This window comes from Giraffa tippelskirchi, chromosome 7 (genome assembly GCF_054371585.1).
Source record: "Giraffa tippelskirchi isolate mGirTip1 chromosome 7, T2T-mGirTip1v1.2.pri, whole genome shotgun sequence".
In the NCBI taxonomy this organism is placed as follows: domain Eukaryota; kingdom Metazoa; phylum Chordata; class Mammalia; order Artiodactyla; family Giraffidae; genus Giraffa; species Giraffa tippelskirchi.
This window is the reverse complement of record NC_137281.1, coordinates 112,901,487-112,926,760: the sequence shown is the minus strand read 5'-3', so window position 1 is coordinate 112,926,760 and position 25,274 is coordinate 112,901,487. Positions and strand designations below refer to the sequence as shown.

The window sequence follows — 25,274 nt, the reverse complement described above, 5'->3', positions numbered from 1 at the left end:
TAACTGGGGCAGGGGACACACAGGAGGGAGGGGTGTCTGGAGCTGTGAGGTTGTGGGGAGCCCGGAGCTGGATTTGGAGGCCTGGAAGAAGAAGTAGAATGAACCTAGGTCCTCAGCAGAAATAGTGTTATGTCTGTATCTTCCCATAGAGAACACTGGCATTCCCAGTAAGAATTCAGCTGGAAGCAAGACTAGGGGAAGGAAGTTACTCCAAGTATTAATGATAATTTCTTGTTTTAAAAATATTTGTTTATTTGGCTGCGACAGGTTTTAGTTGCAGCATGTGGGATCTACCGTCTTTCTTGTGGCCTGCAAGATCTTTAGTTGCAGCATGTGGGATCTAGTTCCCTGACCAAGGGTCAAACCCGGACTCCCTGCCTTGGGAGTCTTAGCCACTGGACCACCAGGGAAGTCCCTTAGGGAATTTCTATAGCAGTCCTCAAACATAACAGATTTGTCACAACTGCACCACGTCTCCTTCAGACCAGGGCAGAGACACAAGTGTAGGAAAAGTGACCATCTCTCTACTTCTCTCCACCAGAGGCATCAAGTGCTTTGTCTGTGTCTCTCCTGGATCCCTGCCTCTGGGTGGAGTCTGCTGCTGCCCTTGTTTGAGGGGGTAGGAGAAAAATGAGGCAGAAGAGACTACACTGGGGAAGAGAAAGGGGGAGAATGGGACAGAGTGAGATAGGAGGGGAGCAGTCAGCGGGGAGGGCTTTGAATTCATGGCCTGGTTACCTAGATGTGTACATGGATTTAGCTTTCTGCTGCCCCCTGAGTGTGGAGATGATGTTGGAGAGAGTTAGGGCTCCTGAATGGAAAGTGGCCTCTGATGTGTAAGGTGGAGAGGAAAGGTTGGAAGTTTGGGGCAGATGGTGCAGCATTTGTGATGGGGAAGGAACTGTAGGAGTTTTGTTGTAAAGACTTGCTGGAGTATCGTGGATCTGAGAAGCAGTCTGGGTTCTTTATGAAGAGGAGCCAATTCTTCCGTTCAGAATTCCTGTTCCTACCCTGGAGGCTGGTTTGTGGACCAATCAAAAGCTAGTTCCAAAGAACCGCTTTGCAGTCAGTATCCTTCCCTGCACTTTCTTTCCTGCCATCTGCTATGGAGTGGCCTGAGCAGATCTCTTAGCATCAGGGGTGAGAGAACAGAGGGGTGCCCTCAGCAGAGTTGCCTTGGGATTTCTGGACTTACCTTTTTTGGTGTTAAAATTTGCCTTGAACCTAGTGAGAAAGGTCTTTTGTGAATCTTTTGTGGAGAGAAAAATCAATTTAAAAAAATTGGTTTTTTTGGCTCAGCCATGCGGCATGTGGATCTTAGTTCCCCCATCAGGGGTGAACTTGTGCCCTCTACATTGGACTTCCAAGGAAGCCCCAATCAAAATTTACAGTGAAAAAAAATCGATTAAACACACTTACCCAGTGTTTTAACTGTATTACCTTGACTGAGGCCAGACATGGATCATGAGAGAAACTGGAAAGAGTGTGACAGTTTTGCTGCACTCACAGCTCCCTGGGGAGAAACAAGAAGCTGTTCCAGGGCCGCTCAGGGGAAATACCAGGGCGGCCACAGACTAAAGAAAGCAGAACCAGGTGCAAGCACCTTATTGTGGATTCTGTGAGAAGGAACAAGCGAGGTTTAGCTTTGGCTGACTTGAATAATTTCAGCAGGTTCTGGGGCACAGGGGCTGTCCCTGATTGTCTGATACCTGGCCCTGGAGTGACTAGTATGGTACATAGCAGCTTGGAGTGTGAGCACCTGATAAAGGAAGTGGTTGGGGTGTGGATTTAATTGACTGCTCAGAGAGAGGAGGTGACTGAACTCTAGCCAGGCCCTCAAAACTGAGTCATCAGTATTTGAATAAACCATATTACACTTTATGAACCTAAGGATGCAAGCTTCATTTCCTTATTTTAGGGGACATATAAACCTGGAAGCATACAAAAGTCTCTCTGAAGTGAAAGAAGTGAACATGTTAGTTGCTCAGTTGTGTCTGACTCTTTGCGACCCTATGGACTGTAGCCTTCCAGACTCTTCTGTCCATGGGATTCTCCAGGCAAGAATACTGGAGTGCATTGCCATGCCCTCCTCCAGGGGATCTTCCCTACCCAGGGGTCAAACCCGAGTCTCCTGCATTGCAGGCAGATTCTTTACCACTGAGTTACCTGAGAAGACCCCAAAATCTCTCTACTTAAGCCTAAATTTGAAGCATTCTAAGCCATTACCTGCTCTTCCTTATTTGAGTGCAGGAGTTCTTACTTAGGCCACAGGTAGTTGGTTGTGTTCATTTCTCAGGAAAAGACCTGGAAACTCATTGGTTTGGGAAGCCACAGCTTCCTCCCAGGCGATCCTGTCATTCTTAGGGAGATGGGGATCAAGCTGTCTTGAGGCTCTGATAGGTAGAACAATGGTACTCCCAAAGATGTCAAAAGATGTTCTTGATCCCAGAACTTTAAAATGTGTTGCATGGCAAAAGGGAATTAAGGTTGGAGGTGTAGTTTAATTAAGATTGCTAGTCAGTTAATCTTGAGATGGGGTCAATCTAGTCATAGGAGTTATTCAAAGTGAAGGAGGGAAGCAAAGAGAGGACCAGATAGGTATCATGTGAAAAAGACTCAACCCACTTGTTGCTGGCTTTGAAAGTAGACGAAGTGGCCACATGCCAAGGAAGGTGGGCAGTCCCTAGAAGCTGGAAAGGACAATGGAAGACAGCCTTTTCTGAAGCCTCCAGAAAGGAATGCAGCTCTGCCAACACCTCCATTTGTGAAATCTATATAGGACCTCTGACCTATAGAATTGTGAGGTAATAATCTGTGTCATGATAAGCCACCAAATTTAATTTTTTAATGGTGGAAACAGGTTGCTGCTGCTGCTGCTAAGTTACTTCAATCGTGTCCGACTCTGTGTGACCCCACAGACAGCAGCCCACCAGGCTCTGCCATCCCTGGGATTCTCCAGGCAAGAATACTGGAGTGGGTTGCCATTTCCTTCTCCAGTGCATGAACAGGAAAAGTGAAAGTGAAGTCGCTCAGTCATGTCTGACTCTTAGCGACCCCATGGACTACAGCCTACCAGGCTCCTCCGTCCATGGGATTTTCCAGGCAAGAGTACTGGAGTGGGGTGCCATTGCCTTCTCCGTGGAAACAGGAGATATCCTTAAATGACAGAATGATTACTCCTTCAGAACCATTCTTCTGTACCCCTTGTTACTAAATACCAAAGATTTCTCTTTAAGCAGAAATAGATTTATAAAGATTCATTCTGTAGCTTATAGAAACTCTGGGAGGGCCATAGAACAGTCTATGGAGCATACAGCCAGGAACAATGCCCAACCATACCATGGGGCTGCTTTTCTAAAACATTTTTAAAAAATCTATTTATTTACTTTGAAAAGACAGGAAAGGAAAAACAGCAATAATGTGTGTTTTAATAAGACAGTGGGCCACCTGGGCTCAGACCTGCTGGGGGACCATCTGGGAAATTGTACAACACATTTCACAGTTGTCTCACCAGAGAATGGAAGTGGGGGACTGGGTCTTTGTTCCACTGCTTCCTGTCTCCCATTGGTTGAATGTTGACTCTGAGGAAGTCAACGGCCTCAGGTTGCAGGTTGTGTCTAAGCATCAGTTTAGCAATCTCCTTTGAGCTGGAAAGAGCTCTCTGGCAACGAAGCAGAGCTATGTACCATGTGAGAGATAAAAGTCTTCAGCACAGCAGAAACTGTGCCCCACAGCAGTGCATGAACTCAAACATGGACTGAGGAGATGTGGTGTGAAACATCGATATCACCTGCTACAACCCCTCCTAAGACTAACAGCTAACATCTTGCCACCCCTCTCCACCTCTCTCTACACCCACATACACATAGCAAATGCATAGTATTCATCATGTGCAGGGCACTGTCATCTCTTAAGTCCTTGAGTCTTCATAATGACCCTATCAGGTACATTTCAAAGAGCTTTAGTGCTTAGAGGATATCATTTGGAATCATTCCAAAGTGTGTTGGAACAGTTCAATTCTAAAATGTTATTGTGCCAGAAATTACATCTTTTGCAACTATTTGAATTTATGGTGAATATTTTGAGATGTCAACTTTAAAATGTATGTGGGGGTTTGTAGTTTTCCAAAATTCTTTGTGAGTAAGCAGTTGAAGAGTCTGTAAACCACTGTCGTAGACTTCTGCATGTGTGTCTTCCCAAGTGATGTGCCCACAACCACTGAAAGAGTTGATGGGGGGTAGGGTGGGGATTGTGTAGTGAAGCAGCTAGAGGAGCTTCTGTCATTGACCTTGAAGAATCTTGGGAAATAACTTAAAGGAAAATCAAAACTGGAGACTTTATTGGTTAAAAACATGAGTGGAGCTCACTGCAGTTCCAAATGGATGAATGCTGAGATCTCCAGCATCTTGATTCAGTAGTTTCCCATCCCCCAAATTCTGTGGATGCTGAGTCAGTGGCTCCATTGCCATCTCAACTTCTCATCTCCCTCTCCACTTTTTTTTCTGGCCAAGCAGTGCAACATGCAGGCTCTTAGTCCCCCGACCCAGGGATCAAACCCGTGCCCCCTGCAGTGGAAGCTTGGAGTCCCAACTGATGGACCACTAGGGAATTCCCTCATCTCCCTTTCATATTTACTTGAATTTCTAAATATCATCTCCTCAAGTTCTACATGTTAAATTTACTCTGTGATCAACATAGCTATAGGAAAAAAAAAGCCAAAAACTCATTCTGCTTTACCAGGAAGACATTAAGCCTTTCTCTTCTAGGAAACCAAATGAACATTCTAGTATAAACTTCATGGTACACTGAGGATACAACACGAGCTGGGACATAGTTCTAAGACTGGGCTGATGGACTAGTTGCAGAGGTGAAGCAGTGAACAGTGGCAACAGAAAACCTACCTGATGCAGGAAAAAGGTGCCTGGTAACTTACCCAAACTGATTTTCACAATTCATCAAATTCATGAGCTGTAGCTTAATGTTTCCCCTTTTAGAAAACAGTATTCTCTACTTCACAGGGATAAGCACAGTAGTTCTGTGATCTCTCTGGAATCTAGTCTTGCCAAGAGTGAGTTAAGAAAGCTGAAACAGGTTGTTAGAATGTAGTCTGATTGATAGCTCATAAGCTGCAAAAGTGCTTCTCAAGACTGGTATAAGGACTACTTCATTTTTTCAGCTGTTTTTTCCTCCAAATGTTGTTTATGCTAACAAGAGGCAAGGTATGGAAAACTTTAATAAATAATGTTTCTTGCTCTATGAAATATGATGAAAGTCATTCAGCTGTGTCCGACTCTTTGTAACCTCATGGAATAAACAGTCCATGGAATTCTCCAGGCCAGAATACTGGAGTCAGTAACTGTTCCCTTCTCCAGGGGATCCTCCCAACCCCAGGATCAAATCCAGGTCTCCTGCATTGCAGGCAGATTCTTTACCAGCTGAGCCACCAGGGAAGCCCAAGAATACTGGAGTGGGTAACCTATTCCTTCTCCAGGGGATCTTTCTGACCCAGGAATCAATCTAGGGTCTCCTGCATTGCAGGCAGATACTTTACCAGCTGAGCTACCAGGAAAGCCTATTTCTTGCAGTGATTCCTTTCAAAAATTATTTTATTTACTTATTTGGCCGTGCCAGGTCTTAGTTGTGGCATATGAACTCTTAATTGTGGCACATGGATAGTTCAATGACCAGGAATTGAACCCAGGCCCCTCTGCCTTGGGAGTGCAGAGCCTTAACCACTGGACCATCACTTACAAGCTGTGAAGATTGGCCAGTGCAGAGTAGTGGTGATACTTCCTCCTCACAGAACTACTGTGAGGAATCAGCAAGGTCATGAGGACAAAGAGCCCAAGACACTGGGACACAATAAATGGTGGTCAATATTATCAGGATCATCACTCTCTTTTTGATTTATTATTTGATTTCTGGATAGACTGATTGCAGGAAAAAACCTTATGTAGAAGACTGATACAAGTCTTTGGGTTATTTTTTCTCTAGTTAGTCATGAGAAATTGACATTCTGGTTTCAAATCACTACTGATAATTTAGTTGCTGAAATCATTTCATCTGTTTGATTAACTATTTGGATGTAAAACATTTATAAGCATAATCTCATTTAATTCACATAAAAACCTATGAGTCAATCAAAATGAATACTATTATTTTTTTTCCTATTCAGAGAAGTGAAAAGGCAGATGGAGAGATATTAAATAGCTCATTTTTACTCTTTTTTCTCTCTAGGAACTGCTCTAATCCCACTTCTATATACTAAAATGCCACGCATTCATCGGAGCCCATTTTAAGCTTTCCTTTCCCCTTTTCAGAAGAAAAGAACTCCATCTTTTCTGACCTTCTCTAGCACTCAAAGTGTGAACCATATAATTTAGCACTGTATTACTCTCTTTCATTTCTTCCCAATGGTTTCTGGGTTTTTTTGTTTGTGTGTATCATTTTGTGTGTGTGTGTGTATGTGTGTGTATCTTTTTTATTTTAATTCAAGCCAGTAAGACAATAAACCTGTCAAGGCTAGGAATCGTGGAACTTAAATACACTTTGGGTCTCACTCCCCAATTCCCTTCCCCTCCCCTCTTCACACTCTCCAGCCTGGAACTGGACTCAGAGCAAATGCCTGGTGCATATTTGATTGATTTACAGAGAGTTTCCCTGAAATGATGACCTTGAAAATCCATTGCAAGATAAAAATGGAGAATCATTCCTTGGGGGACTGGCATCTAAGAAACAGGACAAAAATGCTCCTGCTGGGAAACTGAAATGCAAAAAGCAAACACAAGCAGCAAACACATCACTTTATACAGCTTCTGGTTCTGATTCTGGCAATCCCCATCATATCCCTCTAAGTTTATATGACTAGAACATGCCTTTCGTCACAGTGTCCCCTAGTCATAGCACAGTGACCGTGTGTAAGTGGGGACATCCTTCTGTGACTTTATGACACTCTGTTCTCCCTTCTGTAGTGATGAGAATCAACTCCATTGTCTATAGAAAAATTAAACAACTCTTAACCGAGGGAGGCTAAATAGAAACTGATATTTTTGGAGAGTCTCTTAAATTAGTACAGCTGAGTTTAATGGAAAAATAAACATGTTTCATATTGAATATCTGTTGCATATTGTTGCATGGTGAATATCAGCCTAGAGAGAATTTTCCTATTTGTTTCTTCCTGTTGATCACATGTCTTCCTGGCTGTTTATATGAGTTATTATATAATCAAATAGATATTCCTTATAAATTCCAAATGGCAAGACATCACTAGGATTCTTTTTGAATACAAAATTCTAGATTTTTTCCAGTGGTTCCAATGACCAGAGTTCCTGCCTCTTGAACCACTGTTTCTTATCCAGTGGAAAAAAAGAAAGCCTTCAAGAGTCTACGTGATTCTGGTGGAGTCATGTTTGCCAGACAAATACTTCTCAGTGTTTGAGATACATGTGAATCAACTGGGAATCTTGTTAAGATGCAGATTCAGTTTCATAGGCATGTAGATCTCCATTCTAACACAGAAATGGTGCTGGTGCTCCTGGTGCACAGACCACACTTCAGGTAGCAATGTTCTAAATAGAGTTAGGTCTCTGTGGAGAGGCAGGTCCTTGAAAGCTTGACTGAAGCTTCTTGTGTGCAAGCAGATGTGGTCCCTATGACTGGAGGTCAGAAAGGTCCTTAAGTTTTAGATGACCCTTTTTTTTTTATTGCCATTAAAAAAAAATTGGAGTATAGCTGTTTTACACTGCTGTGTCACTTTCTACTATACAGCAAAGTAAATCAGTCATATTTATACATATATTCCCTCTTCTGTGGATTTCTTTCCCATTTAAGGATAGCCCTGTACTGAAAGCCGAACAAGCTGAGGAAGACCTGAGTTTCTGAAGGAAAATGGGTAGCTTGCTCTTAAGTAGGCAGAAATGCCTACTGGCTGGGAGCTCTCCCTGGTGCTGCTTGAGACTTCTCCCAAGTCTCCTTTCCTTGCAGGATCCCCTCCTGAATTTTAGCTCTTATCTTATCCTAAACATCAATCTAAATTCTTGTTTGAAAATGTGCCCTTCTTGGACTTTGATGCTTGACTATCCCTCATGTTTATTTCTAGCTAACATCTGGAGCCTTTGGTCCTGCCTGGGAAAAAATATTGAGGTCTTTAAGCTCTTTCCTTGGGGATAGACTCTCTAAACCACTAAACCCTGATCATTTGTCTGTCTCCTATCTATCTTCTACCTATCTATCCATCTATCCATCCATCCACCTATGTATCATCCATCTCTGCTTTAATTTGATGTTCTTGACCAAGAAAGGAAAAGAAAGTTCATTGTGGCTTCTCCAGGGGATCTTCCCGACTGAGGGATCAAACTTGGGTCTCCTGCATTGCAGGCAGATTCTTTACCATCTGAGCCACCACCAGGGAAGCCCACACTGTGGCTATATTTTCATAAACAAAATAAGATAGAGGCACATAGTATGTGCTTTGCAAATAGCAGGTATTCAATGCACACTTTTTAAAAAATTGAGGTAAAATTCATGAAAATAAAATCAAGCATTTGAAAGTGTGTGGTTCATGTATTAAAGTGTACAATATACATGTACACTCATGCTTGGTGCAACCACCTCTGTCTAGTCCCCAAAACAATTAACACTTACCTTTTGAAAGCTGTATGAAAGTAAAGATTACTTGGGTGATTCAGAAGAAATTTCTGTCATTTATTGAATTCATTAGGCAAATTATTAACTCTGAAAAGTGTAAATATTTTTTAACTACATAAATATTTTTTCATTTTGTCTTTTATTTGCTTAGGTGGTAATGATAATATTAGCTATTATTTATGGAAGGCCTACTACATGCCAGACACTTTCCATATAGTTTCTTATTTAAGCTCAGAATAACCTAATGAACTAGGTATTATTATTAACGATAGAAAATACCCCTGAAGCTCAGAGATTTTAGTTAATGCATGTCAAGGCCACACAGCTACCAAGTGGCAGTGCTGTGTTGTGCTTAGTTGCTCAGTCATGCCCGACTCTTTGTGACCCCATGCACTGTAGCCGGCCAGGCTCCTCTTTCTACCAAGTGGCAGAGCTGAGGCTTAATCCACGCCAATCTGACTCCAGGACTTGATCTCTTAATCACAACAAAATAATACCTCATATGGACACAGACTTATTATCTGTGATAAGTATGGATTATAGAGAAAGTTAAACTCTCAGAAAGCAAAAAAACTAGATACATGTAAACTCACGGTTAAATGCTTAAAAACAAGGAATGAGAAAAAGCTAACAAAACACCAGAAATCTTCATGTGTGCATGTGATTACTCAGTCATGTCTGACTCTTTGCCACCATTTTGGACTGTAGCCCTCCAGGCTCCTCTGTCTGTGGGAATTTTCAGGCAAGAATACTGGAGTGGGTTGCCATATCCTCCTCCAGGAGATCTTCCCAATCCAGAGATCAAACCTGAGTCTCCTGTGTCTCCTGCATTGCAGGTGGATTCTTTACCTGGTGAGACATCAGGGAAGCCCCAGAAATTTTCATAGAACTGTTCAAAGTTAGGGAGTTTTGCTGGAAGTTTTTCATATAATTTAATGGACTTCTATCTAATTATTCAGCTGTCAGGAGTCTTTTTTTTTTTTTTTTTGTACTTTTTTTTGGTTGCACCCCACAGCACGTGGGATCTTAATTCCCCAGCCATGGATTGATCCCACGCTCACTGCGTTGGGAAGTGGTTAAGGACTACCAGGGAAGTCCTGTCATGATTCTAAAATCATGATTCTCTTGCATCATCCAGGTGATCTTTTCCTGGATCACCACTATCAGAAAGGAAACTTGTTCTAATGTATTCTGTTTTAAAAAACAAAATAAAAAGTCATTCTGGTTACTTCCCTGTCTTTCTGCTCCTCTTCACTGCAAGCCTCCTTGAAAGCATTGTCTGTGGTCACTCCTTGAATCATCTCCCATTTTTTCGTGAACCTGCTCAAATAGATTCCATCCCCACAACTCCACTGAAACAGCCCTCATCAAGGACTCCTTTGACCTCCATGTTGCCAAATCCATCATTCTCTTTTGGTGCCTTCTGAAACTTTTTGGCATCCTTTGACCCTGGTGATTGCAGGGTCAACACCCTCCTTGAAACTCCTCTTTGCCTTCTCCATCACCATACTTCCTTGACTTTCTTTCATCTATACAGGCTCCTCCTTCTCAGTCTACTTTCTGGATTCTTGGTTGTTGATTCCAGCATATAGTTTGTTTTTCTCTCTCTCAGGGTTTGGTTCCAGTACAGACAATTCCTCATCTGCCTGTCAGTATTCCCTATATGATCTTATCTATCTGGTCCCTTGACTATAAGTACCTCCCATATGCTAATGCTAATCCAACTATATCTTCTGCTCAAACTCTCCCCCAGAGTTCAAACTCATAGTTCCAGCATAATTCTTTCTTGGAGATCTAATAGGCATGTCATACTTAACATGACTAAAACTGAACTCTTGATTTCTACCCCTAAACTTGATCCTCCCACAGAGATACCCATCTTATGTGTGTTGTTAGTCACTCAGTCATGTCCGACTCTTTGTGACCCCATGGACTGTAGCCCACCAGGCTCCTTTGTTCATGTGATTCTCCAGGCAAGAATACTGGAGTGGGTTGCCATTTCCTTCTTGGAAATGGCATCAAAATTTACCCATCTGCTCAGATTTGGAAAAAAAAAAAAACACCTTAATTTTTTTTTCCTTCAGAATTAAAAGATGCTTGCTCTTTGGAAGAAAAGCTGTGACCAACCTATTAAAAAGCAGAGACATTACTTTGCCAACAAAGGTCTCTCTAGTCAGAGCTATGGTTTTTCCAATAGTCATGTATGGATGTGAGAGTTGGACCATAAAGAAAGCTGAGCACTGAAGAATTGATGCTTTTGAACTGTGGTGTTGGAGAAGACTCTTGAGAGTCCCTTGGACTGCAAGGAGATCCAACCAGTCTATTCTAAAGGAAATCAGTCCTGAATATTCATTGGAAGGACTGATGCTGAAGCTGAAACTCCAATACTTTGGCCACCTGATACGAAGAACTGATTCATTGGAAAAGACCCTGATGCTGGGAAAGATTGAAGGCAGGAGAAGGGGACGACAGAGGATGAGATGGTTGGATGGCATCACCGACTCAATGGACGTGAGTTTGAGCAAGCTCTGGGAGTTGATGATGGACAGGGAGGCCTGGCATGCTGCAGTCCATGGGGTCGCAAAGAGTCAGACAGTGACGGAACTGAATTTTTCTTTCCTTCATCCCTGACTAATTAATTCATGATAAGTTTCACTCTATCTTTACATTATATTCCAAATCAGTACAATCCTATCTCCATCTCCCCTGTAACCATTCTAATTCCACCCATCATCATTCCTCATTACAATACACACAATAGCTTAAAACTAGTTTCTCTGTTTTCTCTTATGCCCTCCTATAATTTATTTTCAGAACAGCCATTAGAGCAAATCAGGTTATTCCCCTACTTAAAACTGTCCTTTGTTTCTCTTCTCAGATAAAACTCAAACTCTTTCCTGTGGCTTTCAACCTCCTGCACACAATACCCTCTGAATTCATTCAGTAAACAACGCTCCCGCCCCCCTTCCCCCACCCCGCCACCGCCATTCTGCGTTTAAGCCACACCAGCATTCTCTTAGCCCAAAGCATGCCAAGCCTCTTCTTGACTGGCTGTTCCTTCTGCCTGGAATTCTCTTCCCCTACATCTTCACATAGTCGACTTTGGATCATCCAGGTGTCAAATACCAGCTTCTCAAAGAAGTCCATGCTAGCCCTCCTTTTTAAATTGGCCGACATTGCTCCACATCGGTCACTATCCTATGGGTCTTAAAAAAAATATATATATCTATATATTTGGGTGCACAAGGTCTTAGTTGCAGTATGTGGGATTTTTAGTTGTGGCATGTGGAATCTTTTTTTTTTTTTTCAGTTGAGGTATGTGGGATCTAGTTCCCTGACCTACATTGGGAGTGCAGAGTTTTAGACACTGGACTTCCAGGGAAGTCCCCCTATGGCTCTTTTAATTTTCTCCAGGAGCCTCATTACTCTAAAATTGCTTTGCTTGCTTAGTATCTTCCCCATTTAAAATATAAATTTTATGAGGGCATAGACTACACGTGACTACTGTAACCCCATGCTTAGAATAGCGCCTATTACAGTCTAGGTTCTCAACAGATGAAGCAATTAAGGCTCAAAAAAATTAAATGCTGTGTCCAAAATCATCCAGTAAGTAAGAGATGAAGCCAAAATTTGAACCCAAGTCTTTCACATTGAATTCTGGAGCCCTTCTATTACATGATAATGCATGTAATATACATTCAGAACGCAATTATTTTCATTATCTGAGTAATGGAAAAAAGTCCCTTGGCTTTTTGTTATTTGTAAAGCTTATAAAAAGCTAACTAAAATAATTTTTTTTCTCTTTCCTTGCTGTAAAACATTATTATACTCACACACACACACACACACACACACACACACACACACACACACACACACCTTAAATGAATACTCTAATGTATCTGGAAAATGTTTTTGTGTTAATAAAATAGACCTTACCTTGAATGAAGCTGAAGCTGAAGCTCCAATACTTTGGCCACCTCATGCGAAAGGTTGACTCATTGGAAAAGACCCTAATGCTGGGTAGGATTGGGGGCGGGAGGAGAAGGGGACGACAGAGGATGAGATGGTTGGATGGCATCACCGACTCGATGAACATGGGTTTGGGTAAACTCCGGGAGTTGGTGATGGACAGAGAGGCCTGGCGTGCTGCAATTCATGGGGTCGCAGAGAGTCGGACACGACTGAGCGACTGAAATGAACTACCTTGACTATCCTATTTTTAATGGGCTAAAACTGATAGGAAAAGTCATATACTGATTTTTTTGTCAGAAAGTTATTAAAATAAATTTGGAACAATTTACTATGCAGTCAATGGGTTTATGTTCTTTTGAACAAAATTGGCCTTGAAATTAGTATCTTATATCCTCTGAAAAAGGTTTCATAATGCCATTCTCAAAGGGGAGAATTGTGGTTTGCTAACCACACATTTTGAAAGTGTCTGAAATAGAAATACAGAAATTATGTCCTAGGAAGAAAGGCAGTAATAAGACTCTTAAATAAATAACCTGAGGATTTTCAAAATAATAGGTACATGTATTTTTAAAATACTCTATAATTTTCTTCTCATAACTCTGGATTTTTTCCTTTAAATTTTGCATCAAAGAAATATATGTACTTAGTTTATAAAGTCAAAGATGCTTTAGCAACATAAATGGACCTAGAGATTGTCAGAATGGATGATATCACTTATATATGGAATCTCTAAAAATGGTACAAATGAACTTATTTACATAACAGAACAGAGTCACAGATGTAGAAAACAATCTTTTGGTTACCAGGAAGGGAAGGGAGAGAGGGATAAATTGGAGATTGGGATTGGTGTATACACACTACTATATATAAAATATATAATAAGGACCTGCTGTATACCACAGGGAACTCTACTCAATACTCTATAATGATATATATAGGAAAAGAATTTAAAGAAGAGGGGATATATGTATATGCATAACTGATTCACTTTGCTGTACACCTGAAACTACCACAACATTGTAAATCAACTATACTCCAATAAAAATAATTTTAAGCAGTTGCTTATATGATGTTTCTTGGTCTTTCACAGTTACATATTGTATATGGACTTTCTGTCACATATGCTTTTCCTCCAATCTTCCCAATTTGGCAATGTACCAGCTTTTGATTAAACTGGTAATCAATGTTTACATTATGTCTGTTGTTCACAGCTGCGCTATGTATGGTTGTACAACTTTTTTTCTTCTCTTCATATTAATAATTGCCTTCTTTGGCCACTGCTTTAGTTCTTTTTGCACTTCTCACTAATTCATCTATAAACTTTTTGATAGAATTATAACTCCTTTCACTGTGGTACAAACATACTAGGTAATCTGTTTTGTCTTTCTCTCACACATTCTCTCTAGCTCTCTTTCATTTTCTTGGGAATATCTTCCCCGTGGTGTTCTACTTCTTGCTTCAGTCTGCACTAATTGCTCTCCATAAGACCTGCTGGACATCAGTCCTGAGATGACTTTGTCATAATCCTAAGAATTTTCTTTTGGAGTAGATTTTCCACTTCTTGGACCCATGTCCAAGACCCTTGTCTATTTCTTTTTGGTTTACTTTCTTTTAAAATTATTTTTATTTAATTAATTTTTTAGCTGTACAATGAAGGGATTCAGTTATATATGTGTGTGTGTGTATGTATATATATATATATATTTAGATTCCTTTCCCATATAAGTTATTACAAAATATTGAATACAGTTCTCTGTACCGTGCAGTAAATCCTTGTTGTTTATCTATTTTATATATAGTGTGAATTTTTGGTTTACTTTCTCACATGGTTTACATTTCTAAGTAAATTCCTTAGAAAGTGTGCAGATGGGGTACGTTTGTGGGAAGAAGCATGTATGACAATGTCTTTGTTTTGCCCTCAGACTCAATGGATAGTTTATCTGGATGTAGAATTTTAGAGTGGAAATATGCATCTCTCAGAATAGATTTTACAGATACTGATCTTGCTTCCAATGTTACTGTAGTGGTGGCTTCCTCAGCCTGAACCCAGATGTGATGGCCCTTCCCCCCTTCCTCCCTGGTGCCAGTCTCAGTGCTCTGTTGAGGCAGGAGCTGCTGACCCTAGGCTCCACCTAGCCCACTAGGCCAACCTGCTCCCACCACCCACCCACTATGCAAGCGGGCAGGTGGGAGCTCTGCTCCAGGGCACCCAGCTTCCAGGCCTCCTCGTTGGCACAAGCTGACTGCTGGGGCCAGTGGTGAGCTGATCCCACGGCACCCGCAGCCTCAGACAGTGATGCCTGGTTAACAAGCAGGTCAACTGCCTCTGCATGGTCACTGTGGTCTCTGCCACTTGCATGCCTCTCTCCACGGAGGGCTGGAGGAGGACGTTCTGCAACAGCGGGGTCCTTCGGACCAGCCGCTTTCTGCTTGTCCTGCAGAGGCAAGCGGCCTCACTCAGCAATTGGTTGGTGCCATAGTGGGCCCCTCCCCCAAGCAAGAGACAGTTAGTGAGCAACTGTCAACAAGTGACCGTTAGCGGTCCTGCTCAGCCATTGGTTGGTGCCATAGTGGGCCCCGCCCCTTCCCCTCTTGTGTGTAAAAGTTGCCAGAATTCGGACTGAGGGAAGATGGTGTTTTGAGATGCTGTCTGCCATCTCCATCTGCTAGCTTTCTAATTAAAGTCGTTATTCCTTGTTCCAGTAACAGAGTCTCCCCATTTATTGGCCTGTCGTGTGGTGAGCACAATGAACTTGGGCTTGATGATATCACTACCAACATGTGCTCTGACTTCTGATTCTTTGTATGTGGTTCTTACAGCCTGAAAGATTTTAGGATCTTCTCTTTATCTTTGGTGGCCTGATATTTCAAAATGAATTGCCTTGATATGAGTCATACAGTCCATGGAATTCTCCAGGCCAGAATACTGGAGTGGGTAGACTTTCCCTTCTCCAGGGGATTTTCCAGGGATTGAACCCAGGTCTCTCGCATTGCAGGCGGATTCTTTACCAGTTGAGCCACAAGGGAAGCCCTTGAAGGGACTTGGTGACTCTTTTCAATCTAGATGATTATGTCCTTCATTTATAAGACATTTCTTGTGTAATTTCTACGACTTTAAAGGGCTTGCTATGGAATATCTGATTGGTTGGCCTGTCATCCAATACTGGTCATAAAAATGCCTGTGTTGAAGTTTTTTTAAAGCTTTACTTATTATTTCTCTTAATAAAAGGAGAGCTGATATTTCTTGTGAAAAATTTTCTACAGATACCATTATTATTTCCTCCCCTTGGAAAGAGAGTAGGCTCTTCTTTGGAAAAAGAACTGTCAAACTTATTATATTAAGATTAGATACTATGTTGAGAAGGAAATGGCAACCCACTCCAGTATTCTTGCCTGGAAAAGTCCATGGACAGAGGAGCCTGGTGGGCTGCAGTCCATGGGGTTACATGACTGAGCATGTGTGCACGGGGGTGGAGGGAGATGGGTTGGTAGCAATAAACTGGGAGAACTAAACAAACAAAAAAAAGATTAGATACTATGTATGCTTGTGTTTTAAACTTATAATGAATTAGCAAGAAATTTGTATTTGTCAACTCCTCTGCCATTGCTGGCTACATTCAGCCTCAGAGATGTCCATTGTGAGCAGAATGACTTCAATTTGCAGTGGGAGGAAGGAGGATGGACTAGTGATGCCATTTGTACTTTTCCCATGGCACCAAATACATAGGCCTCTTTCCATTTTCAAGGGCCTGGGTGTGTGCTGAATTTGGTTGAATCATATAGGTGGGGCAGGAAGGATTCAGATAAATAAGGCAGAAGCTGTACTGTGACAATCTCACTCATTGTTCTTAGAGGAGACTTTGGCATTTGTGTTAGGTGCAGCCAAAAATGATCTAGAATGTTAGAACTGTACATCCACTTGACTAGGACTTGATAGTTTCATGCAAGGGAAAGAGATGGTTTGGGATGTGGCTGACACCAGAAGGATAACTTAGAATTGTTCCAAGATAAGCAACATCAGAAAACAGTATGGGGTGTGAGTCAACCAGATTAATTACCAACTTCTGTCTGTATACGTAAGATAAAATAGTTGAGCCAAGATTAATTAGACTTCCACTCTTCTGATTGGGTCCTTGGAAAAAATAGTAATAATAAAACTTATATGATATTAAGTATAATAAACATTAAAATAGTAACTTAAATGTTCTAAATTTTTTTTACATGAATTAGTGCTTTTGATCTCAATCAGAACCCAATGAAGTAAGCACTACACTACCCCCATTTTACAGATGATGCAGCTGAGTCAAAGAGAGGTTAAGTAACTAAACACATAACAATAGTGTTCAGGAAAGTCACAGCAAAAATTCTCCTAAAGAAAAAGTGTCAAGTTTACAATTTATGATTCTAAGGGGAAGAGAAAGTTGCTTCCTGAGTTTGTAGTGATGAAAACCTGCTACATGACTATGTGGGGTGGGGGGAACTACAGCTTCTGCTAGAAAATCCTAAAACTCATTTATATTACCTTGGGAAATCTGCTATATGTACATGAAAACAAAGTATCTAAATGCTAGAGAGGAAACAAAGAGGATTATACTTGATATGTCTCTTTAAGAGCAATTGGATAATATTAAAGTACAGAATGTGTATTGTCTATCAGTTAGGACTTAAAAAAATCACTCTGTGTACCTTTTGCTAGCAAGCATGCACTCATAAAGCTCTTGGTTCAGTTTCATTGTTTAAGAAGGTGCTCAAATCCCAAAATGCTTTTGGTTCTTTGTATATCAAACTAAAGATTCTTTTATCAGGTTCATTTGGAAAATCACACTAAATCTTCATTCTTTTCCAGTATAGACCTGGGTGAAGGCATAAGAAATTAGAGTGTTAAAATTAATTTGCTCTCCCCCAAATAAAATTTTTTATATGTTACTCTTCATATTCTCTGATATGTGCAATCCTTGGGGGAAGAAAAGGGGAACAAAAACAGCATTTATTCACGATTCACTTTTCCACACGCTTTATGTACTGAAGTTTGTGATGCATTGTTCCCTCCCAGACTGATGTGGTCATCGGGAGGCCATCCAGCACCTGGTTAAAAAAACAGGCCGTGGCATCAGAAGTGCCCAGGTTCAAATTCCACCATATAGTACTTCAAATTCCACACAAATAGTACTTAAAATTTATACTATATCTATTTAGTTTTCTCTATCACTATTTTTACATGATATCTGACTATGGCCAATAACATGAAAAATTGTTGTTATATTTCAAATACAGGAACATCAAATACCAACATCTGAAAATCCCACCCACGAATCAAGATTATTGCCAATTAATTTATTGATCTACGAGCCCTGTCAAATATCTTATCATGATGAAATTTCCACTGTCTGTTAGAAATCTGCCTAATATTGCAAATCCCAACAGGAGTCTTTCTAGTTATACTCTAAACATCAGACACAGTAACGACCTTTTCAGCCACGACTCCTTTTTTTTTTTTTCATCAGCCACGACTCCTATCTGCCCATGAGCTACAGATGAACTATCTGAAACTTACATGCAAACAGAGCCTCCATATTCTTTATCTGTGTATTTGTTCTTTCTAGTGCTAAACAGCTTTGGGACTTGGACAAGACTTAGTAATGTCTTTAAGTCTCAGTTTTATTCATGGATTGTTGCAAGGAATAAATTAAATACTTAAATATTTAAATAGGTAAAGCATTTAGCCTAGGGCCTGATATATAAACACTGGCTATTATAGCATCAGAGCTAGGTAGGGCCCAGGTAAGGTAAGGCACTTAAGTGTGAAATTTAAGGGGGTGCCCAAAACACTCAGTAATGAAGATAAATAAAATTTTAATACAATACTTTGAAAATTGACAATTAACACCAAAAATCAGTGATGAACAAAATATCAAAAATTTCAACAAGTACAGGATTGGTAGTCTTGATTTTTCTTTTGCCTTGCTTCACTGTGGCTTAGCGTGGTACTGTATAATGTATCATGTATGTGGGGTGCATTGTTATGTAGTAGGTATTGTCATTTCTTTTTTGTTGAACAGAACTGAAAGTTGTCTCTTAATACTCCTACCTGTGAGGATCACTGTCTAGTAATGTACTACTTGGCAGAGAAGCTGAAACAAGAGTGTCAGCTTATGTGGGGTTCCATTTTCTAAACTATGCTGTCCTGACTGGTTAATACACAGTAAATAAACATGTTTGCTCAGCTATACTAAACTGAACCATTGTGACATGAAACTTCAGAAAAGCTTAAAGATTATACAGTGTGTGTGTATATATATATATATATATATATATATATATATATATATGTCTATGTCTATTTTCTGAAAATTGCTTTAAGGAAAACTTTTCCAAAATCAATGTGCAATGGAATTTTCTTTTTTTGTTTTATTTTTTAAAAAGTTTGATTGGGGGATAATTACTTTACAATATTGTGATGGCTTTTGGCATATATCAACATGAATTGGCCATAGATATGCATATGTCCCCTCATCCTGAACCCCCCTCCCATGGGAAAGGAGTACATCAAGGCTGTATATTGTCACCCTGCTTATTTAACTTATATGCAGAGTATGTCATGTGAAATGCCAGGCTGGATGAAGGACAGGCTGGCATCAAGACAGTTGGAAGAAATACCAATAACCTCGGATACGCAGATGACACCCCCTTTATGGCAGAAAGCAAAGAGGAACTGAAGAGCCTCTTGATGGAGGTGAAAGAAAAGAGTGAAAAAGCTGGCTTAAAACTGGATATTCAAAAAACAAAGATCATGGCATCCGGTCCCATCACTTCATGGCAAATAGATGGGGAAACAATGGAAACAGTGACAGACTTGATTTTCCTGGGCTCCAAAATCACTGCAGATGGTGACTACAGCCATGAAATTTAAAGATGTTTGCTCCTTGGAAGAAAAGCTCTGACCAACCTAGACAGCATATTAAAAAGCAGAGACATTACTTTGCCAACAAAGGTCTGTCTAGTCAAAGCTATGGTTTTTTCAGTAGTCATGTATGGATGTGAGAGTTGGACCATAAAGAAAGCTGAGTGCCGAAGAACTGATGCTTCTGAACCGTGGTGTTGGAGAAGACTCTTGAGAGTCCCTTGGACTGCAAGGAGATCCAACCAGTCTATTCTAAAGGAAATCAGTCCTGAATATTCATTGGAAGGACTGATGCTGAAGCTGAAACTCCAATACTTTGGCCACCTGATGTGAAGAACTGATTCATTGGAACAGATCCTAAAGCTGGGAAAGATTGAAGGCAGGAGGAGAAGGGGACGATGACAGAGGATGAGATGGTTGGATGGCATCACCAACTCGATGGACATGAGTTTGAGCAAGCTCTGGGAGCTGGTGATGGATAGGGGGGCCTGGCATGCTGCAGTCTATGGGGTCGCAAAGAGTCAGACACGACTGAGTGACTGAACTGAACTGACTTATTTATTTATTGGGCTGCATCAGGTCTTAGTTGTGGCTTGTGGGATCTTCACTGCGTCATGTTGGATTTTTTGTTGTGGTGCACAAACTCTCTAGTTGTGGCACCCAGGCTCAGTAGTTGTAGTGTGTGGGCTCAGTTGCTTCATAGCATGTGAGATCTTAGTTCCCTGACCAGGGATTGAACCTGTGTCTCCTCTATTGCAGGGTGGATTCTTCTTCGTTTGTTTGTTTGTTTTCTTTCTTTCTTTATTTTTAATTGAAGGATAATTACAATATTGTGTTGGTTTCTTCCATACATTCAACATGAGTCAGCCATATGTACACATATGTCCCCTCACTCCTGAGCATCCCTCCCACCTCCCACCCCATCCCACCCCTCTAGGTTATCAGAGAGCCCCAGTATGAGTTCCCTGAGTCACACAGCAAATTCCCACTGGCTATCTATTTTACAAGTGTTAGTGTATATGTTGCTATGCTACTTTCTTGTGCCACCCTCTCCTCCCTACTCTATGTCTGTGTCTCCATTGCCAGGGCAGATTCTTAACCACTGGACTACCAGGGAAGTCCTTGCAATGGAATTTTCTACAGGACTCCCTTTGCCACTGAAGTGAGTTTGGGATGAATGAGTTTAATTATAGAATTATTCTAGAGCTTCTGGCCATAAATTCTTTAGATAAATTTTCCTTTATTCCAGATTTCACTTTCTAGTGAGTAGTATCATGTTAAAGCTCAGTTGTTTGCTGTTTCAACACAATCCAGGCTGCCTTTGCCCTTCTATGTACACCAGCAATTACCTAAGACAAAGATGACATCTCCTAAGTTAACACTTTTGGGAAGAATCTTCCAATATTTTATGCTTCCCTGCTGGTTGTACCCTAATTATAATTACTTTAAAAACCCTTACGAGATGGATAGGTTTCAACAAATTCAGAAGCAAAACATAATATTTCAGAGAATTAGCCAACACATGAAGGGAAGTTATTAGCAATAAAAATAAGTCAATTACAATTTACTCAAAACATATGAAAAAATCCATTATTTTTATATATAAAAGAGGAAAACAAGGGATTTCCTTAATTCTAAGGTGTTATTATTATCAACAAGGAAAGCCACCAAAGAAATCACATCAGGAATCACACATATTTTATTACCTGCTTATTAACAGAATAATGTCCCAAGGTCTGAACCCCACCTTTGTTCAATGTAAGATTTTTCTTATTTGATGAAAGGTTTTTAACAAGGAAATGTATATGGTGATGATGAAACTGGTGGCAGAATTTAGATTGAGTTAGTGCAAAACGAGGTATTGTGCTCTCCGTTTCTTCATGAGTCCAACAATACATATATGCAAAGACTATTTTTTCCTATCTTGAAAATGGTCACTTAGCACCAAAAACCCTTCTCCTGGCCTATTTCTTACCCTCCCTGCACTTCAAATTTCTTTAAAGAGTGACCCACACCTGCTCCTGCATTTTTCTAGCAGCCAGCCTTTTCTTAACCCACAGCAGTCTGATAACTCAAAAATACCCATGAAGGTCATCAGTGACCTTCTAGTCCCTAAATTTTCTTGACTTCTGTGGGACTTGTCACCTTGAACCTTTCCCCCCAGAGCCTCTCTGACATCATCTCTAATGTCTCTCATTCTTCCTCATTGTTCCCTTTGTGGGAACCCTCTTCCACTTTCTGGTTCCCACATATGACCATTGCTTGTGGGTAAATCCTTTGGCACTTTATTATTGGTGAATAACACTGTGTGACACACCTCACAACGGATCTTGATACCCCACTGAATTATAAGCCTTATTTGAGAATTGCTGACTAGAAGATAAAGTGTTAACCACCCTGCAGGGCTCACCATATACTTGGCCTGTTTTCCAGCCTTTTTACAAATACCAGTTTTGACCTATACAATCCCTTGACCTGTCCCTGGATGAGCCTGTTCAATGGCCTCAGAGAAGCCCCTTATATTGTATCTTCATGACTTTTTTTGGTGCTGAAACACAGGTAGGACCAGAACGCAGTTGTGGGAATTCCTTGGTGGTCCATTGTTTAGGACTCCACGCTTCCACTTCAGGGGACATGGGTTCAATCCCTGGTCAGGGAACTCAGATCCCATGAGTCATAAATCACTTTTAAAAAATCTCCACAGCATCTAGCAAAATATATTGCACTTGTTATTTGTATTTAATAACTGGTTGGTGAACAGTACAATAGCCATCAAGTTTATATAATTGCTCTCTTTGATGAAATTATTTTTGGTAATCTTTGCCAGTATTAAATAATTTGTAATACACAGCTTTTTAATTTAATGCAAAAAATCCATTTCCTGTAACGAGTCACAATCAAACAATTCTGGAAAAACAGATAGTTCTTTGAAATTTATCCTGCAGAAATAGTTTGAGCTGGAAAAAAAATAAGGTAGGCTTAAATCATTGTGCACTGTGTCTCCTCAGGATTCAAAACATGTCACCTGAACAGGGGTTAAAAAAAGGTCAGAAGTGGGAAGTCGTGGTGCTAATTCAAGGCTACTATGAAACTTCAGGATTCCTATTGAGGAATTCAGAGTTTGAAAGAGCTACAAGTAAGTGTCTTCTTACTAATGAATCTTTTAAAATTTTGGATTCTATTTATGCTAATTGATATGATTTTTAAAAAGTCAGAATAAAATGGTGTATATATGTAGCAAGGGCCCTCACTTACCAGGTCCTCTTCTTCTCTACCCTTGAGAGTGATGGAGTCTTGTGGCAAATATAGCACGCAGTTATGCTTCAAAGGCAGCAGAAATACAGCAGAGAGTTTTCTCTGTTTTATAGACGCTCTACTCTGAGGATTTTAAGGATGCTGCTGCTCTCCTAGGAAGTTAGGAATGGGTGTTCTGCAGCTCTGTATCAAGGGGAAGTGGTAAAATGGAGCTGGGACCAGGGCAGAGAGTAGAATAGTAAGGGGAGAGGGATGAGGCAAAGAGGACTTTCATGTGCCCATCTGAGATGCACACCTTACTACGGTAACCCCATGTGAACAGGCGAGAAACAATGAAGCTTTCTTGAGACTCTTCATGATGGGCTCTGGGTTTGAATATGTACTTTCCGATAAGACCTTCACATCTTTCCAGACATAGCAGCAAGTTATGTATGTTTCAAATATATTTCCAGTGGCAAAAACTTAGTGCGAAACTGCGTGATACTGTTATCACATATGACATAGCATTGAATTCCATATATATTTACTGAGTGCATACCATGTGCAAGGCAGTGGGAATCAAAGGGAAAAAAGGAAAGAATAATCACTGAGCTAAAGGGATGCTCCTAGGTCAGATCTCCACACCACAGGTCTCAAGGTCATGCACTCTCCTTATGGCAATGGCAGTTTCAAGGGTGTCTGTTGTTATTTGACTGATGTGTCTCTTGCTGTAGGCTCTATGAGAACAGAAACCTGTTTCTCTTTTTCTTCTTCACCATTATGTATTCGGGCTAACTAAGCACAGTTTCCAGCATTTGACAAGCATCCAATAAACATTGTTCCCTGAATGTTATGGATGCACTAACCCTTTATGGGGGTATTATTCCGTTTTATACGTACGGAAACGGAATATCTAAGACCACACAGAAATCACTGCTGGAGAGAGGATTCCAGAATAGCCCAACCTGACTCCACAGCCCAGGGTCTGTCTACCAAGTCCTACTCCTTTCCCTGGATTGGAGAGGCTGCGACTGGTGGGGGTAGAGGGATAGGAACACCCGTACTGGGTAAATACTAGCCACTCGCAAGAGAGATGAACCCGAGGTGGCGAGGCGGGCATAGGTGGGGGTCCCCAACTCTGCTACATCCCGCCCACGGACAGGAAGCAAAATTCTGAGTGGATCGGCTTGTGCATCCTGCTCAGAATCCACACTGAGAGGCAGGTGGAAAGAGTTAGGACGCCCTGGGGAGGGGATGAGGCAGAAAGGAGGAGGAAGGGAGGTGAAGAAGACGGGTGGTGACAGATCTTTCTTGTGTTCGCGTCTGCTCCAATGAGACACTATCCCTGGTCCCAGGGGCGAGTGTCAAGGTGATTCATTAAGATGTCACTTGGCCGCCTCGAGGGTTACTTAGTTCCCCTGCACAGGTGGGGCGTCAACGCACAAGCTGTTTCCCAGACAGTGGCCTCATAAAATAACTTCTCCCGGATGTGCAAGAAAGAGGGTGGGGGGAGATAATAACGCTGTTTGTGGGAAGGAGGTTTGGTAAAGAAGGGACGTGAAGGCTCTGAAGAGAATTACAGTGCAGCCACCACGGCTATTATCTTAATCAGGCACCATTTCAACACCTCTGCCTTCAAGTCAAGCAGCCCTACAACAGGATTTATTTTCCAATAAGCGAAATCCCCGCCCGCCGACTCGGAGTCGCTGGGCTGCGAGCTGGGTGGCAAACAGCAGCCGGAGGAGAGGCTATTTTGGGTGTGGGAACGCGGAGGGAGGAGGGGCGACGCCGCGGGGCTGGGCGCGGGCGCGGGGAAAGCCTCCAGCTCGGGCTGCCACGGCAACCGCGTCCAGGCAACGCGCCCGGAAGCCGCTCGGGCGGCGCGCGGCGGCTCGCGCCTCCCGGGAGCCGCGAACCCGGCCGGGCCGCGCGCCGGGCCAGGCGGCAGGCGCGCGCTGATTGGACGGCGCTCCCCGCGGCGCGGGCCCGCAGCCGGGCGCCCCGCACACCCCGCGCTAGCGGCCGCCGCACCCAGCCGCGCCGGCGAGGACATGGGCAGCCGCGGCGCGCCCGCCCGCCGCGCCGGTGAGTGCGGCGTCTCGGATCCCCACCCGGCCGCCTCCCGTCCTTCGTGGCGGGAGCGCCCGGGGTCCGCCAGTGACCTTGGGACGGCCCGCGGGGTGAGGTGGGCCAGGCTTGGGGGACAGAGAGCTGAGCGTGGCCCATGTGACCTGCTGCCGGCGAGAGGGTTAACTGCATGCTGACGCGAAGGGATGAAGTTGGGCACCGAGCGCGACTGGCATTGCATTTTTGCGGGGGCCGGGGGAGGTTGCGTGCTGGCACACCAGCAGAAGCCCCCGAGGGACTGTTTGGGGAAGCAGGGGGCAGTGTTCCCAGTCAGCTGTCCCGCTGATCAGAGCTGAGTGACCTTCGGTGGATTCATCTGTCTGCCCCCTCCCCACCCTTCTCTCATCTTTAAAAGGAGGGGCTCGGGTTCTTTGCAGTTCCGGGGTGCTGC

At 42.1% G+C, this 25,274-nt stretch overlaps 1 protein-coding gene across 10 annotated transcripts in view; it reads left to right on the top strand.

Moving 5' to 3' along the window:
- The window catches only part of FAM81A (family with sequence similarity 81 member A), a 160,019-nt gene that overhangs the window by 34,344 nt on the left and 100,401 nt on the right, over window positions 1-25,274 (top strand). For 2 of the 10 annotated variants that reach the window (XR_014059431.1, XM_081510008.1), the window contains exon 1: window positions 24,646-24,841. The exons of 1 other annotated variant lie outside the window; for it this stretch is intronic. The gene's annotated coding sequence lies outside the window, so the exon portion shown is untranslated. Of the gene's footprint in view, window positions 1-15,215; window positions 15,425-22,530; window positions 22,659-24,631; window positions 24,842-25,274 lie in introns of those variants that run through there. 7 more of the 10 variants (XR_014059433.1, XR_014059432.1, XM_081510011.1 and 4 more) reach the window with 6 other exon arrangements.